At 48.4% G+C, this 12,035-nt stretch overlaps 1 protein-coding gene across 1 annotated transcript in view; it reads right to left on the reverse strand.

Moving 5' to 3' along the window:
* The window catches only part of LOC311528178 (unconventional myosin-X-like), a 269,478-nt gene that overhangs the window by 196,064 nt on the left and 61,379 nt on the right, over positions 1 to 12,035 (reverse strand). The gene's annotated exons all lie outside the window — the stretch shown is intronic.

Below are 12,035 nucleotides of genomic sequence, written 5' to 3' on the forward strand. Positions count from 1 at the left end.
AATACAGGGAGCAGGAGAGGAAACAGACCCTGAGGGGAAGGGTGCTGCAAAGTCGGGGGGGGGAGGAGGAGCTACAATTTTACTGCTCTGCAACAAAATATTTTTGTTTGGCTTGTTGTAAAGCTTTTATTTGAAGTATTTCAAAACATGGGGCCAGATCCGCCCCTGTACCCAGCTGCTTTGACTGCACTTACTGCTGGCAAACTGAATCAAGACCAAAAGGTGATTTAGAACAACCTTTGCCACTCCCCCAACACAGATCCTGTGCTAAGTGGAGATTACCTGGACCTGTCTAGCCCACAGAACAATAATGCCAGAGTGACACACCCTGTCTCCAATCCATGCAGATCCATAATAAAGCCCTATCCCTGCGTAACTCCCTGCCCTCTGTACATTCCTCCTGCTCTTCCAGTACTGTAGTTTCTCATCTTGGGCTGCAAGCCCCCAATTCCAAACAGCCGCATCTTCAGCTCAGGTGTAACCAATGAATTTCTCACAGTGCTGCTGGTGGTACTATATTTTGCCACCAGAGGACAGCATTCCACTTCACTGCCAAACAAACTGCAGACAGCAGGAGTTCTGTAAACCCAAGAGCAATCTGTGGTTTCTCCCTGCTGGATGTAATATGTGGACGCAGAACGATGGCAGAACAGATGACACTTTGAAAGAGAGGACCCAGCCTGGCAGAAGCAGAAGAGCTGAGGAGATGCTACAGGCACCAAACTACCCAAAAGTCATGTCCAAGAGCAGCACCTATAGTGTCATCAGTGGGGAAATAATCATTGGGCCACATCACGAGGGGTACTAATGGGCGACCTTAGCTCTCAGTCAGCAGAGTGGCCAAGCACTGCCTAGGTCTACCGCTCGGAGGTGGTCCATCCTGGTTAGGGGCAAGGTGCATTGGTGGAGGGAGGAGAGCTGAAAGAAGATCTGGGATGACAGAGAAGCAAGCAGGTTCCTGAGAAATATCAAGACAGGACATTTTCATGACAGGCTGATGTGGAAGTGTGACACCACCTTGGGGAGAAAGGCCGGGTGTGGCCAGAGTTGCACCTTATCCTTGTGGAAAACCATGTAAGGTGGGTCAGAGGTGAGGGCCTTTAGCTCAGACACCGTCTTCGCAGAAGTAATGGCGACCAGGAATGCTACCTTCCAAGACAGGTACAGGAAGGAGCAAGTTGCCAATGGTTCGAATGTGCACGAGAGGGAACAGGGGAAAAGCGTAGAGCAGGCGACCTCTCCAGGGTAGCAGGAATGTGTCAGTGAGGGAGCCTGTGCTGTGACCTGGAAGGAGCAGAACATTGGGCACTTCCTGTTGCTCCACGTGGCAAACAGGTCGACCTGGGGAAACCCCCACCTTTGGAAAATGAGGTGTATGACATCCGGATGGATGAACCGCTCGTGTGTGCGTAAGGACCTGCTGAGGTGATCCGTCAGCGTGTTCTGAACTGGTAGAATGGATGCTTCCAGATGAACGGAGTGGGCTATGCAGAACTCCCACAGCCAGAGGGCCTCCTGGCATAGGAGAGCGGAACGGGCTCCGCCCTGATTGTTGATCTAAAACATGGCGGTGGTGTCCATCAGAACTGCTACACACTGGCCTGGCAGTCAGGTCTGGCAAGCGAGGCACAATGCCCTCAGCTCCTTGATGTTGATTTGTAGGGAGAACTCGTCCTGCGACCACAGGCCCTGTGTCTGGAGGTCTACCAGATGCGCCCCCCATCCCAGAGCCGACGCGTCTGCAACCAGGGACAAGGAAGGCTCACAGTTGTGGAAGGGGACTCCTCCGCACACCGCTTGGGGGTCGAGCCACCAGTGGAGGGACATGAGGACCTGCCCCAGCACCGTGATCACTGAATTCAAGCTGTCGCACCCCGGGCAGTAGGGCAAGGCGAGCCAGGCCTGCAACGGTCTGAGCCACAGCCTGGTGGGCTGGCTCACATAAGTGCAAGCAGCCATGTGGCCGAGGAGACTCGGGCACCCCCTTGCTGTTGTGGTTGGGAATTGCTGGAGGCTTTGAATTATGCCCGTGATGGCTTGAAATCGGGTCTCTGGCAGAAGAGCTCGCGCCTGAACCGAGTCTAACACTGCCCCCAATGAATTCTATTCTCTGGGTCGGTTCCAAGGTCGACTTCCGCAAGTTCAGGAGGAGACCCAGCCACTCGAACGTGCACCTGACAGATTTGGGACTGCACCTGTGCCTTGGTGTGGCCCCTGAGCAGCCAGTCGAGGTAGGGGTATACTTGCACCTGCTGGCAACAGAGGAAAGCAGCCACAACAGACCTGCACTTGGTGAACACCCGGGGGGCTGTTGAGAGGCCGAATGGTAGGGCAGTGAATTGGTAATGCTTGTGGTTGACTGCTCATGTGACTTCCCTTTCCTTCCCCATCAGAAAGTCATTTTTCTGCAGGGAAGCAAAGAAAGCTGTGAGGGGCATAAATAAGGCTGTGATTTGTTCACAGAAGTCATGGAATCTGTGACTTCCAAAGACCTTTGTGACTTCAACCAGCCGCCGGCTGGGAGCTGGAGGGTCCTCTGGTGCCTGCGGAGACAGAGAGCTGCAGGGGTGGCAGGGAGGATCCACTGCTCCCAGACGCCACGGGCGGCAGGAGGGACACAGCAGCAGGGGGAATCCCCACTGCCCACAGCCACCCCAGGCGGCAGGAGGGACCGGCACACCGCTCCCCGCCAGCATGGGCTGCAGGAGGGACCTGAGCTGCTCCCTGCCGCCATGGACGGTAGGGTGAATCTGGTGGCAGGGGGAATCCCCGCTGCTCACAGCCACCCCGAGCGGCAGGGGTCATCTCTGCTGCTCACGGTTGCCCTGGGAGGCAGGGGGGACGCAGTGGCAGGGGGAATCCCCACTGCTCCCATGCACCGCAGGTGGTGGGGGATCCACAGAGCTCCCAGCCACCACGGGTGACAAGTGCAGGCAGCAGTGCGGACTCCGGCAGCTCCCAGCCACAGCGGGGATGGCCCTGGAGCTCCCAGCCCTCCCCCACGACCCCCCAGCTGCCCAGGCTACCCATTTTGTCATGGGCGTTTTTAGTAAAAGTCAAGGACAGGTCACGGGTTTCCATGAATTTTTCATTATTGCCCAAGACCTGTCCGTGACTTTTACTAAAAATAACCATGACAAAAACTTAGCCTTAGACATAAATTCTGCACATGCACAGCAGTGCTGAATTCCCACAGGAGTAATAAGTGCAAAATAATGCGCACTGGAACAAATAATCCCAACCATACATACAAAATACATACATACAAAACCTAGCAAGAGATGTTACGAGTAACAAGAAGGGTTTCTTCAGGTATGTTAGCAACAAGAAGAAAGTCAAGGAAAGCGTGGGCCCCTTCTTGAATGAGGGAGACAACCTAATGACAGAGGATGTGGAAAAAGCTAATGTACTCAATGCTTTTTTTGCCTCTGTCTTCACGAACAAGGTCAGCTCCCAGACTGCTGCACTGGGCAGCACAGCATGGGGAGGAGGTGACCAGCCCTCTGTGGAGAAGTGGTTCGGGACTACTTAGAAAAGCTGGACGAGCACAAGTCCATGGGGCTGGATGCATTGCATCCAAGAGTGCTGAAGGAGTTGGCGTATGTGATTGCAGAGCCATTGGCTATTATCTTTGAAAACTCATGGCGATTGGGGGAAGTCCCGGACGACTGGAAAAAGGCTAATGTAGTGCCCATCTTTAGAAAAGGGAAGGAGGAAGATCCTGGGAACTACAGGCCAGACAGCCTCACCTCAGTCCCTGGAAAAATCATGGAGCAGGTCCTCAAGGAAACAATTCTGAAGCACTTAGAGGAGAGGAAAGTGATCAGGAACAGTCAGCATGGATTCACCAAGGGCAAATCATGCCTGACTAATCTAATTGCCTTCTATGATGAGATAACTGGCTCTGTGGATGAGGGGAAAGCAGTGGACGGGTTATTCCTTGACTTTAGCAAAGCTTTTGACAAGGTCTTCTACAGTATTTTTGCCAGCAAGTTAAAGTAGTATGGGCTGGATGAATGGACTATAAGGTGGATAGAAAGCTGGCTAGATCGTCAGGCTTAACGGGTGGTGATCAATGGCTCCATGTCTAGTTGGCAGCTGGTATCAAGTGGAGTGCCACAAGGGTCGGTCCTGGAGCCGATTTTGTTCAATATCTTCATTAATGATCTGGAGGATGGCGCGGATTGTACCCTTAGCAAGTTTGCAGATGACACTAAACTGGGAGGAGAGGTAGACACGCTGAAGGGTAGGGATAGGATATAGAGCGACCTAGACAAATGAGAGGATTGATCCAAAGGAAATCTGATGAGGTTCAACAAGGACAAGTGCAGAGTCCTGCACTTAGGATGGAAGAATCCCATGCACCGCTACAGACTAGGGACCGAATGGCTAAGCAGCAGTTCGGCAGAAAAGGACCTAGGGGTGACAGTGGATGAGAAGCTGGATATGAGTCAACAGTGTGACCTTGTTGCCAAGAACGCCAATGGCATTTTGGGATGTAAATGTAGGGGCATTGCCAGCAGATCGAGGGACGTGATCGTTCCCCTCTATTCGACAATGGTGAGGCCTCATCTGGAGTACTGTGTCCAGTTTTGGGCCCCACACTACAAGAAGGATGTGGAAAAATTGGAAAGAGTCCAGCGGAGACCAACAAAAATGATTAGGGGACTGGAGCACATGACTTATGAGGAAAGGCTGAGGGAACTGGGATTGTTTAGTTTGCAGAAGAGAAGAATGAGGGGGGATTTGATAGCTGCTTTCAACTACCTGAAAGGGGGTTCCAAAGAGGATGGATCTAGACTGTTCTCAGTGGTACCAGATGACAGAACAAGAAGTAATGGTCTCAGGTTGCAGAGGGGGAGGTGTAGGTTGGATATTAAGAAAAACTTTTTCACTAAGGAGGGTGGTGAAGCACTGGAATGCGTTACCTAGGGAGGTGATGGAATCTCCTTCCTTTGAAGATTTTAAGGTCAGGCTTGACAAATCCCTGGCTGGGATGATTTAGTTGGGGATTGGTCCTGCTTTGAGCAGGGGGTTGGACTAGATGACCTCCTGAGGTCCCTTCCAACCCTGATATTCTATGAAAATGATAGGGTCAAAATTAGCAGTTACCATTCGAGAAAGCAATCTTGGAGTCGTCACAGATAGTTTTCTGAAAACATCCGCTCAACGTGCAGCAGCAGTTAAAAAAGCTAACAGAACGTTAGGAACCATAAGGAAAGAGAAAGATAATAAAACTGAAAAAAACCTAATGCCATCATATACATCTATGGTAGGCCCGCACCTTGAAAACCATGTACTGTTCTGGTCACCCCATCTGAAAAAAGATATATTAGAACTGAAAAAGGTTCAGAGAAGGACAACAAAAATTATTCGGGATATGGAACAGCTTCCGTAAGAGGGAAGATTAAAAAATCTGGAACTGTTTATCTTAGAAGAGACACAACTAAGGGGGGATATGATAGAGATATATAAAATCATGAATGGTGTGGACAACATGAATAAGGAAGTGTGATTTACTCCTTCACACAACACAAGAACTAGGAGTCACCTGATAAAATTAATAGGCAGCAGGTTTAAAACAAACAAAAGGAAGTACTTTTTCAATAACACACAGTCAACCACTATGGGAACTTGTTGCCGTGGGATGTTGTGAAGGCCAAAAGTATAACTGGGCTCAAAAAAGAATTAGGTCAATTCCCAGAGGATAGGTCCATCAATGACTATTAGCCAAGATGGTCAGGGACACAACCCCATGCTCCAACTGCCAGAAGCTAGGACGGGACTACAGGAGATGGATCACTCAAAGGTGCCTTGTTCTGTTCATTTCCTCTGAAGCATCTGACACCAGCCACTGTCAGAAGACAGGACACTGAGCTAGATGGACCCCTCATCTGACCCAGTATGGCCATTCCTATGTTCCTCCGGTTTTCTGGTACCTCTCCCATATGTTCATGACTTTCATGAATACTCAAGGACACAATGTGACGCGCTGTACCTTGGGGGAACACCCTACACCCCCATGTTCATCCTTATAATATGATTGTGTGGTATCCAATGCAAAGTGTGTCATGTCGAGTGTCTTCGGAAGGCTCATGATGCACTGAGCATTGTTGTTATAGTAATGTTATAATAATGTTAAAGGTTATAATTTCATGTATATAGTTATGAGGCTGAAAATGTATCCTCATGATTTAAAACAAGCCCAGGCAAAAATTCTCCAAGAGCAGAGGGGCAGTTCACACCTCATCAGGGCATGTATGGGCAAACGCAGCCTCACAGGAATAAAGGACATTGGCCTAGGCCGCAACAAAGGATCTGTTGGACTCTTGAGTGAGTCACCCCCCTTCCTTTGGTCAGTTTGGGACTATGATGAGGTAATGCTCGCTTGACTCTGAAGGGGGGTGGCAAAGCAAGAGGGAAGAAAGAACATGATAAAAGGGAGAGACGCTTGCCATGCTCTCTCTCTCTTCCACCTCCATCTACAGACACCACCACCAAGCAACTGAAGTGCTGATCAAAGGGAAGAGCCTGGCTGAAGGGCAACCAGCCAGCCTGTGACGAGAAGCATCTAAGTTTGTAAGGACACTGAAAGTGTTAAGATCAGCTTAGAATGTGTTTTGCTTTTATTTCACTTGACCAAATCCGTCTTGTTGTGCTTTGACTTATCATCACTTAAAATCTATTGTTGTAGTTAATAAATTGGTTTATCCTACCTGAAGCAGTGCATTTTGGTTTGAAGCATGTCAGAGACTCCCCTTGGGATAACAAGCCTGGTGCATATAAATTTCTTTGTTAAATTAATGAACTCATATAAGCTTGCAGTGTCCAGCGGGCATATCTGGACACTGCAAGACAGGTTCCTAGGGTTGTGGCTGGGACCAGAGATATCGGCTAGTGTTATTCGGTTGCAAGTAGCTGGGAGCAGCTTACATGTCAGAGGTCGTGCGTGAACAGCCCAGGAGTGAGGGTTCTCACAGCAGAGCAGGGTCAGGCTGGCTCCCAGAGTCAAGGATTGGAGTGACCTAGCAGATCGCTGTCCAGATAACACGAGAGGGGAACGTCACAAGCAGTAATTTAGTTTACTAATTCCCCGGAGTGCATGTTGTTAGGGTATAGCTATTCAGGCCTGTCTGTAAAGGCCTCTACTTTAAGAATTTAGGTCTATGTTTATCATTTAGCTAGTAATAGAGGTATAAAAGAAAGAATCAAAATCACTGTCTGCCTGTGTAAAGGCCTTCTCCCCCTGTGACAGTCTGAGGCCCTGTGCTTAGCTCAGGCCTTTGGTTTAGCAGTGAGAGCAGCCATAAGCTGGAAAATGTAAGGTCATGTCTTCACACATTTCAAATCAGTCATATTGAAATAAGGCAATCTGGGGCTGTTGGAAAGGTGATCCAATCTATCACCTCCAGAGAAAGGGAAGAGCCTAGAAGATGTAAAAGGAAATTTAGTTTGATAGTTTTCTGTTTGGTAAGAACTCATTTATAACCTATTTATTTATAATCAATTGACATAGTTGGCAAACCCTTATGTCTTTATAGATGTAGTTGTGAAATCCTCACTTCTGTATTGTTTTGCTATTATAGTTCCCACTTTGCTATTGTTTATTTGCATGGTCTCTGTCTGGTTCTGTGATTGTTTCTGTCTGCTGTGTAATTAATTTTGCTAGGTGTAAACTAATTAAGGTGGTGGAGTATAATTGGTTAGCTATTCATGTTACAATATGTTAGACTTGGTTACGTAAATTTCAGTGAAATGATTGGTTAAGGTATAGCTGAGAATACTACTGTATAAATTAGGGGCAAACAGGAAGTAAGCTTGGATTCAAAAATAAGGAAAAAGGAACTTGGATTTAAGCTTGCTGAAAGTTCACCCCAATAAACATAGAATTGTTTGCACCTTTGGACTTCGGATATTGTTGCTCTCTGTTCACGCAAGAAGAACCAGGGAAGTGGGAGGGTGAAGGAATAAGCCCTCTAACACATCTGTTCGACTGTCTGGTTTATGGGGTTTATTTGTGTTTTAATTAGCCAGGTATTCCTTGACCTCCTCTCAATTGGTAGTTATTTTAACAAGATCTTTCTTCCTAATTTTTCCAGACTTCTTCTAGTTGAAAAGGTATTTAATATTTCAACTATTTCTGAAACATCATTAATTGCATCCCTTGCCTCTTTCAATCCCCCTCTCATATACTAGGCATAACCCTAGGAACCAGAACAGAGAAATGATACTGAAGAATGAGATACGGCAGAGGATGAACAAGAGGAAGAGTCAGACAGTCAGAGCTATGAGGAGAGGGTTAGGGAACAAGGTTGCTATTTTTATGATTTAAGTGATGTCAGTGTGCCTGACACTACTCAAAGTACTATGAGAAAGAGAGAGAATTTGCAGTCTCCTTCAAATCCCAATATAGACAGGCGACTTTCTAGAAACCAGGTAACTTAATTGACCATTTACTGGAATACAAGATGAATATAGTGTTGTTGCCTTAGTAACAGTTGCTAGGCAACACATTTGGAGATTCACATTTTACTGTCACACTCTGAAGAGCTTTGGGCACAGGTAAAGCACAGTGAGCCCCTTTCAATCTCTTTTCCTTAAACCCTAAAGGGGTCTTCTCAAAAGCATGGTCACCCCATCCTGCACCCCTTGTCCTGTATGTAGGTCACTCCTGGAAACTCCTTGGTTGGAGGTGCACCAGAGAACTCTGTCCCACAGGGTTTAAAAGGAAATTCAGAAACTGTATCTATGTGACAGGGGCTTTGTGTAGTCCTCTTGGAGAGGGGCCAGAGCCAGCCAACAACAGACATTACTGAACAGTAAGGGGGCAGAGTCTGGCAATAGTTGCTCTTTCTTGGTTCTTTTCAATGATGGATCATATTTGCCCAAGTTACTCGAGATACTTGGGCCAAAACCTATATTCACCATTCAGAAAGGATGGGTTACTCACCTGGTCGTAATTTGAACTATTCAAGATTTATTTTCCCTATGGTTAGTGCACTTCAGGTTACATATCTGCTCCATGCACCTAGGACTAGAGATTTTTCCCTAGCCGTGCCTGTGGGCCCACGCAAACACCCCCACTTTTCTTGGACTCCACATCAAAGAAATAAATGGGGCTGCCAGATAGCCACCATCTTAGTTCTTTTTCCACCCCTAACTCCCAGTAGAGGAAAACCAGACAGTGAGGAAGGAAGGCAGGTAGTGGCACATAGGGACAACACATCAAAAACCTCAAACTACTACAAGCTGAGCAACCCAGCCTTCTCTGAGTGACTGTCCCTATGTGTAGTTCACTTCAGGTGATTCACCAGCAGCATCTTTATAAGGAGGTGGGGGCTGGAGTCCTATGACACAACAGATTGCAGAACCACCCTGCCCAGTGAAGGTGTGACTGGAACTCCAAATTGCTGCTCTATAGAAGTCAGCAACAGGGAAATAGGGATTTCTCAAAGGGAAATGATCCGTGCTGCCTGAAGTCTAGTCAAATGAGTTTTCATGCTGCCCTCAAAGGAGATGTTAATCTCATAGCAGAGTTGGATGCACCCTGAGATCCATTTCACAGAATCCTAGAACTGTAAGGGACCTTACAGGTCATCTACTCCAGTCCCCTGCACTCAAGGCAGGACTAAGGATTATCTAGACAGCCTTTGGGAGGAAATGGCCTCTCCCCTTGCATATGTTCCATGAATGAGGCAAAGAGTCTAGGGGCCTTTCAAAAGGATTTCATTTTTACCAAGTAACCTGCAAGAGCCCTCTGCATGTCCAGTGAGTGCCACCTCTCCACTGCTAGAATGAGGTTTAGGGTAAAACATTGGAAGAGGGATCCTTTGGTTGATGTGCAAGTCTGACACCACCTTAGGGATAAATTTAGAATGTAACCTCATAGATATCCTATCCCTGTGGAAAACTGTATGGGGGAGGGTCAGCCACAAGCATCCTTAGCTCCCCAATTCTTCTGACTGACATAAGAGTGACCAAAAATGCTACCTTCACAGAAAGATGTAGTAGAGAGTGGGATGCTTGGGGCTCAAATGGAAACTTAGTGAGAACTGATAAAACAAAGTTCAAGTCCTGGAGTGGTACCAGTTTTGCCAACACAGAGAAGACTTAAATCATGCCCTTCAGGAACTGGGCCATGAGTGGGTGTGAAAACACAGAGTAGTTGTCTACGGGGGGATGAAACACACTGACAGCCATTAGGTGTACTCCGAGGGAGCTAACAGATAGCACCCAGGATTTTAAGGACAAAAGGCAGTCCAATACATCTGGAATCTTAGCCCGTAAAGGGGAAATTCCTTGTTGGTTACACCAAAACATAAACATAAACCCATTCCACTTTGCTTCATAATATTTCTTGGTCATAGGTGCCAACTCTGTGGGTGGAGCACCAACGGGGAAAAATTGGTGGGTGTTCTTCACCCACCATCAGCTCCCCGCCCTGCCCCCCCACAGCAGCTCACCTCCCCTGAGTGCACCGCGGCCCCGCTTCTCCCCCTAGCTCCCAGAGCTTGCCGCCACAAAACAGCTGTTTCACGGCAGCAAGCAATGGGAGGGAGGGGAAACAAGGAGGAACGCAGCACACTCGGAGAAGAGGTGGGGCCAGGGCCGGGATTTGGGGAAGGAGTCCAGTAGGAGCAGAGAGGGGGCGGAGACTTTGGGGAAGGGGTTGGAATGGGGGCAGGGCAGGGGTGGATTCAGGGTGGGGTGGCATTGAGCACCCACCAGCGCCGGGAAAAGTTAGCACCTATGTTCTTGGTAGCTTTCTTTCTACTGCTGATCAGGATGCCCTTGACATTAATCGAACAGGCCCTATCTAACTTGACATCCATCCAAGTACCATGCCCGCAGGTGAAGAGAGCAGAGCAGCAAACAGAGGGAGTTTGCCAGGGATCTGTCCGAGAGGAGGTATGCTAAGTGCTGCATTGGGGGGCTGTGTTGGTGAGTATCAGAGTGTCTGTTGCGGGGACAGTTGGACAGTTTGACCATGTGCTTGATTGTTTTAAAAGTGTGAATTGGGAGTGCTTTGTTCCAGGTGAGCCTTGAGTGGGCCTGACTGTTATAAAAAGCCAGTCAGCTGAGAACCAGCTGAGCAGCAAACAGCAGAGAGACTAACAGAGGGAGTTTGTCTGGGGAGAGCCCACTGAGGCTTACATCTTGCCAGTTTCTCTGAGTAGTTACTACAACTCCTGAGGAAGCTCGAAGAAGGAAGGTAATATGGATGGTGAGCGTTCAGCTCTTGTGACCTGCACTGGATGTGCCACGTTTGTCTTTCTTCCACAGGACAGAAATGACTTTGTCTGTACAAAGTGCAAGCTGGTCTCCATATTGGAAGAGAAGGTTCATGGTCTGGAGCAACAGGTATCGACCCTGCGTTGCATAAGAGAAAGATTTCCTGGACTGACGTCAGGATACGCTTCTACAGACACAACATTCTGACGATTCAGAGCAGGCTGTGCAGTGGGGACAGGACGACAGTGAAGAAATTTGGCAGCATGTGACCTCCAGAAGAAGAAAGGGGAGTGTCCATGTACCAGCAACGCAGATACAGGTAAGCAACCGTTTTCATGTTCTCTCCACAGGTACTAATGCGGAGAGTGGACTAGATGATACATCTGAGGGAAGGGAGCAGAAGGAGACTCCGCCGATTGGAAGGCATGAGATGCACTGTCCTAGGGATCGGGGTTCCACGACCAGCGCTCCCAAGAGAAGGAGGCGGGTGGTGGTGGTCGGGGACTCCCTCCTCAGAGGGACTGAGTCATCTATCTGCTGCCCTGACCGGAAAAACTGAGAAGTCTGCTGCTTATCAGGAGCTAGGATTCACGATGTGATGGAGAGACTGCTGAAACTCATCAAGCCCTTGGATCGCTACCCCTTCCTGCTTCTCCACGTGGGCACCAATGATACTGCCAAGAATGACCTTGAGCGGATCACTGCAGACTACGTGGCTCTGGGAAGAAGAATAAAGGAGTTTGAGGCGCAAGTGGTTTTCTTGTCCATCCTCCCTGTGGAAGGAAAAGGCCTGGGTAGAGACC

This window comes from Lepidochelys olivacea (assembly GCF_965140295.1).
Source record: "Lepidochelys olivacea isolate rLepOli2 genome assembly, chromosome: 11".
NCBI lineage: Eukaryota > Metazoa > Chordata > Testudines > Cheloniidae > Lepidochelys > Lepidochelys olivacea.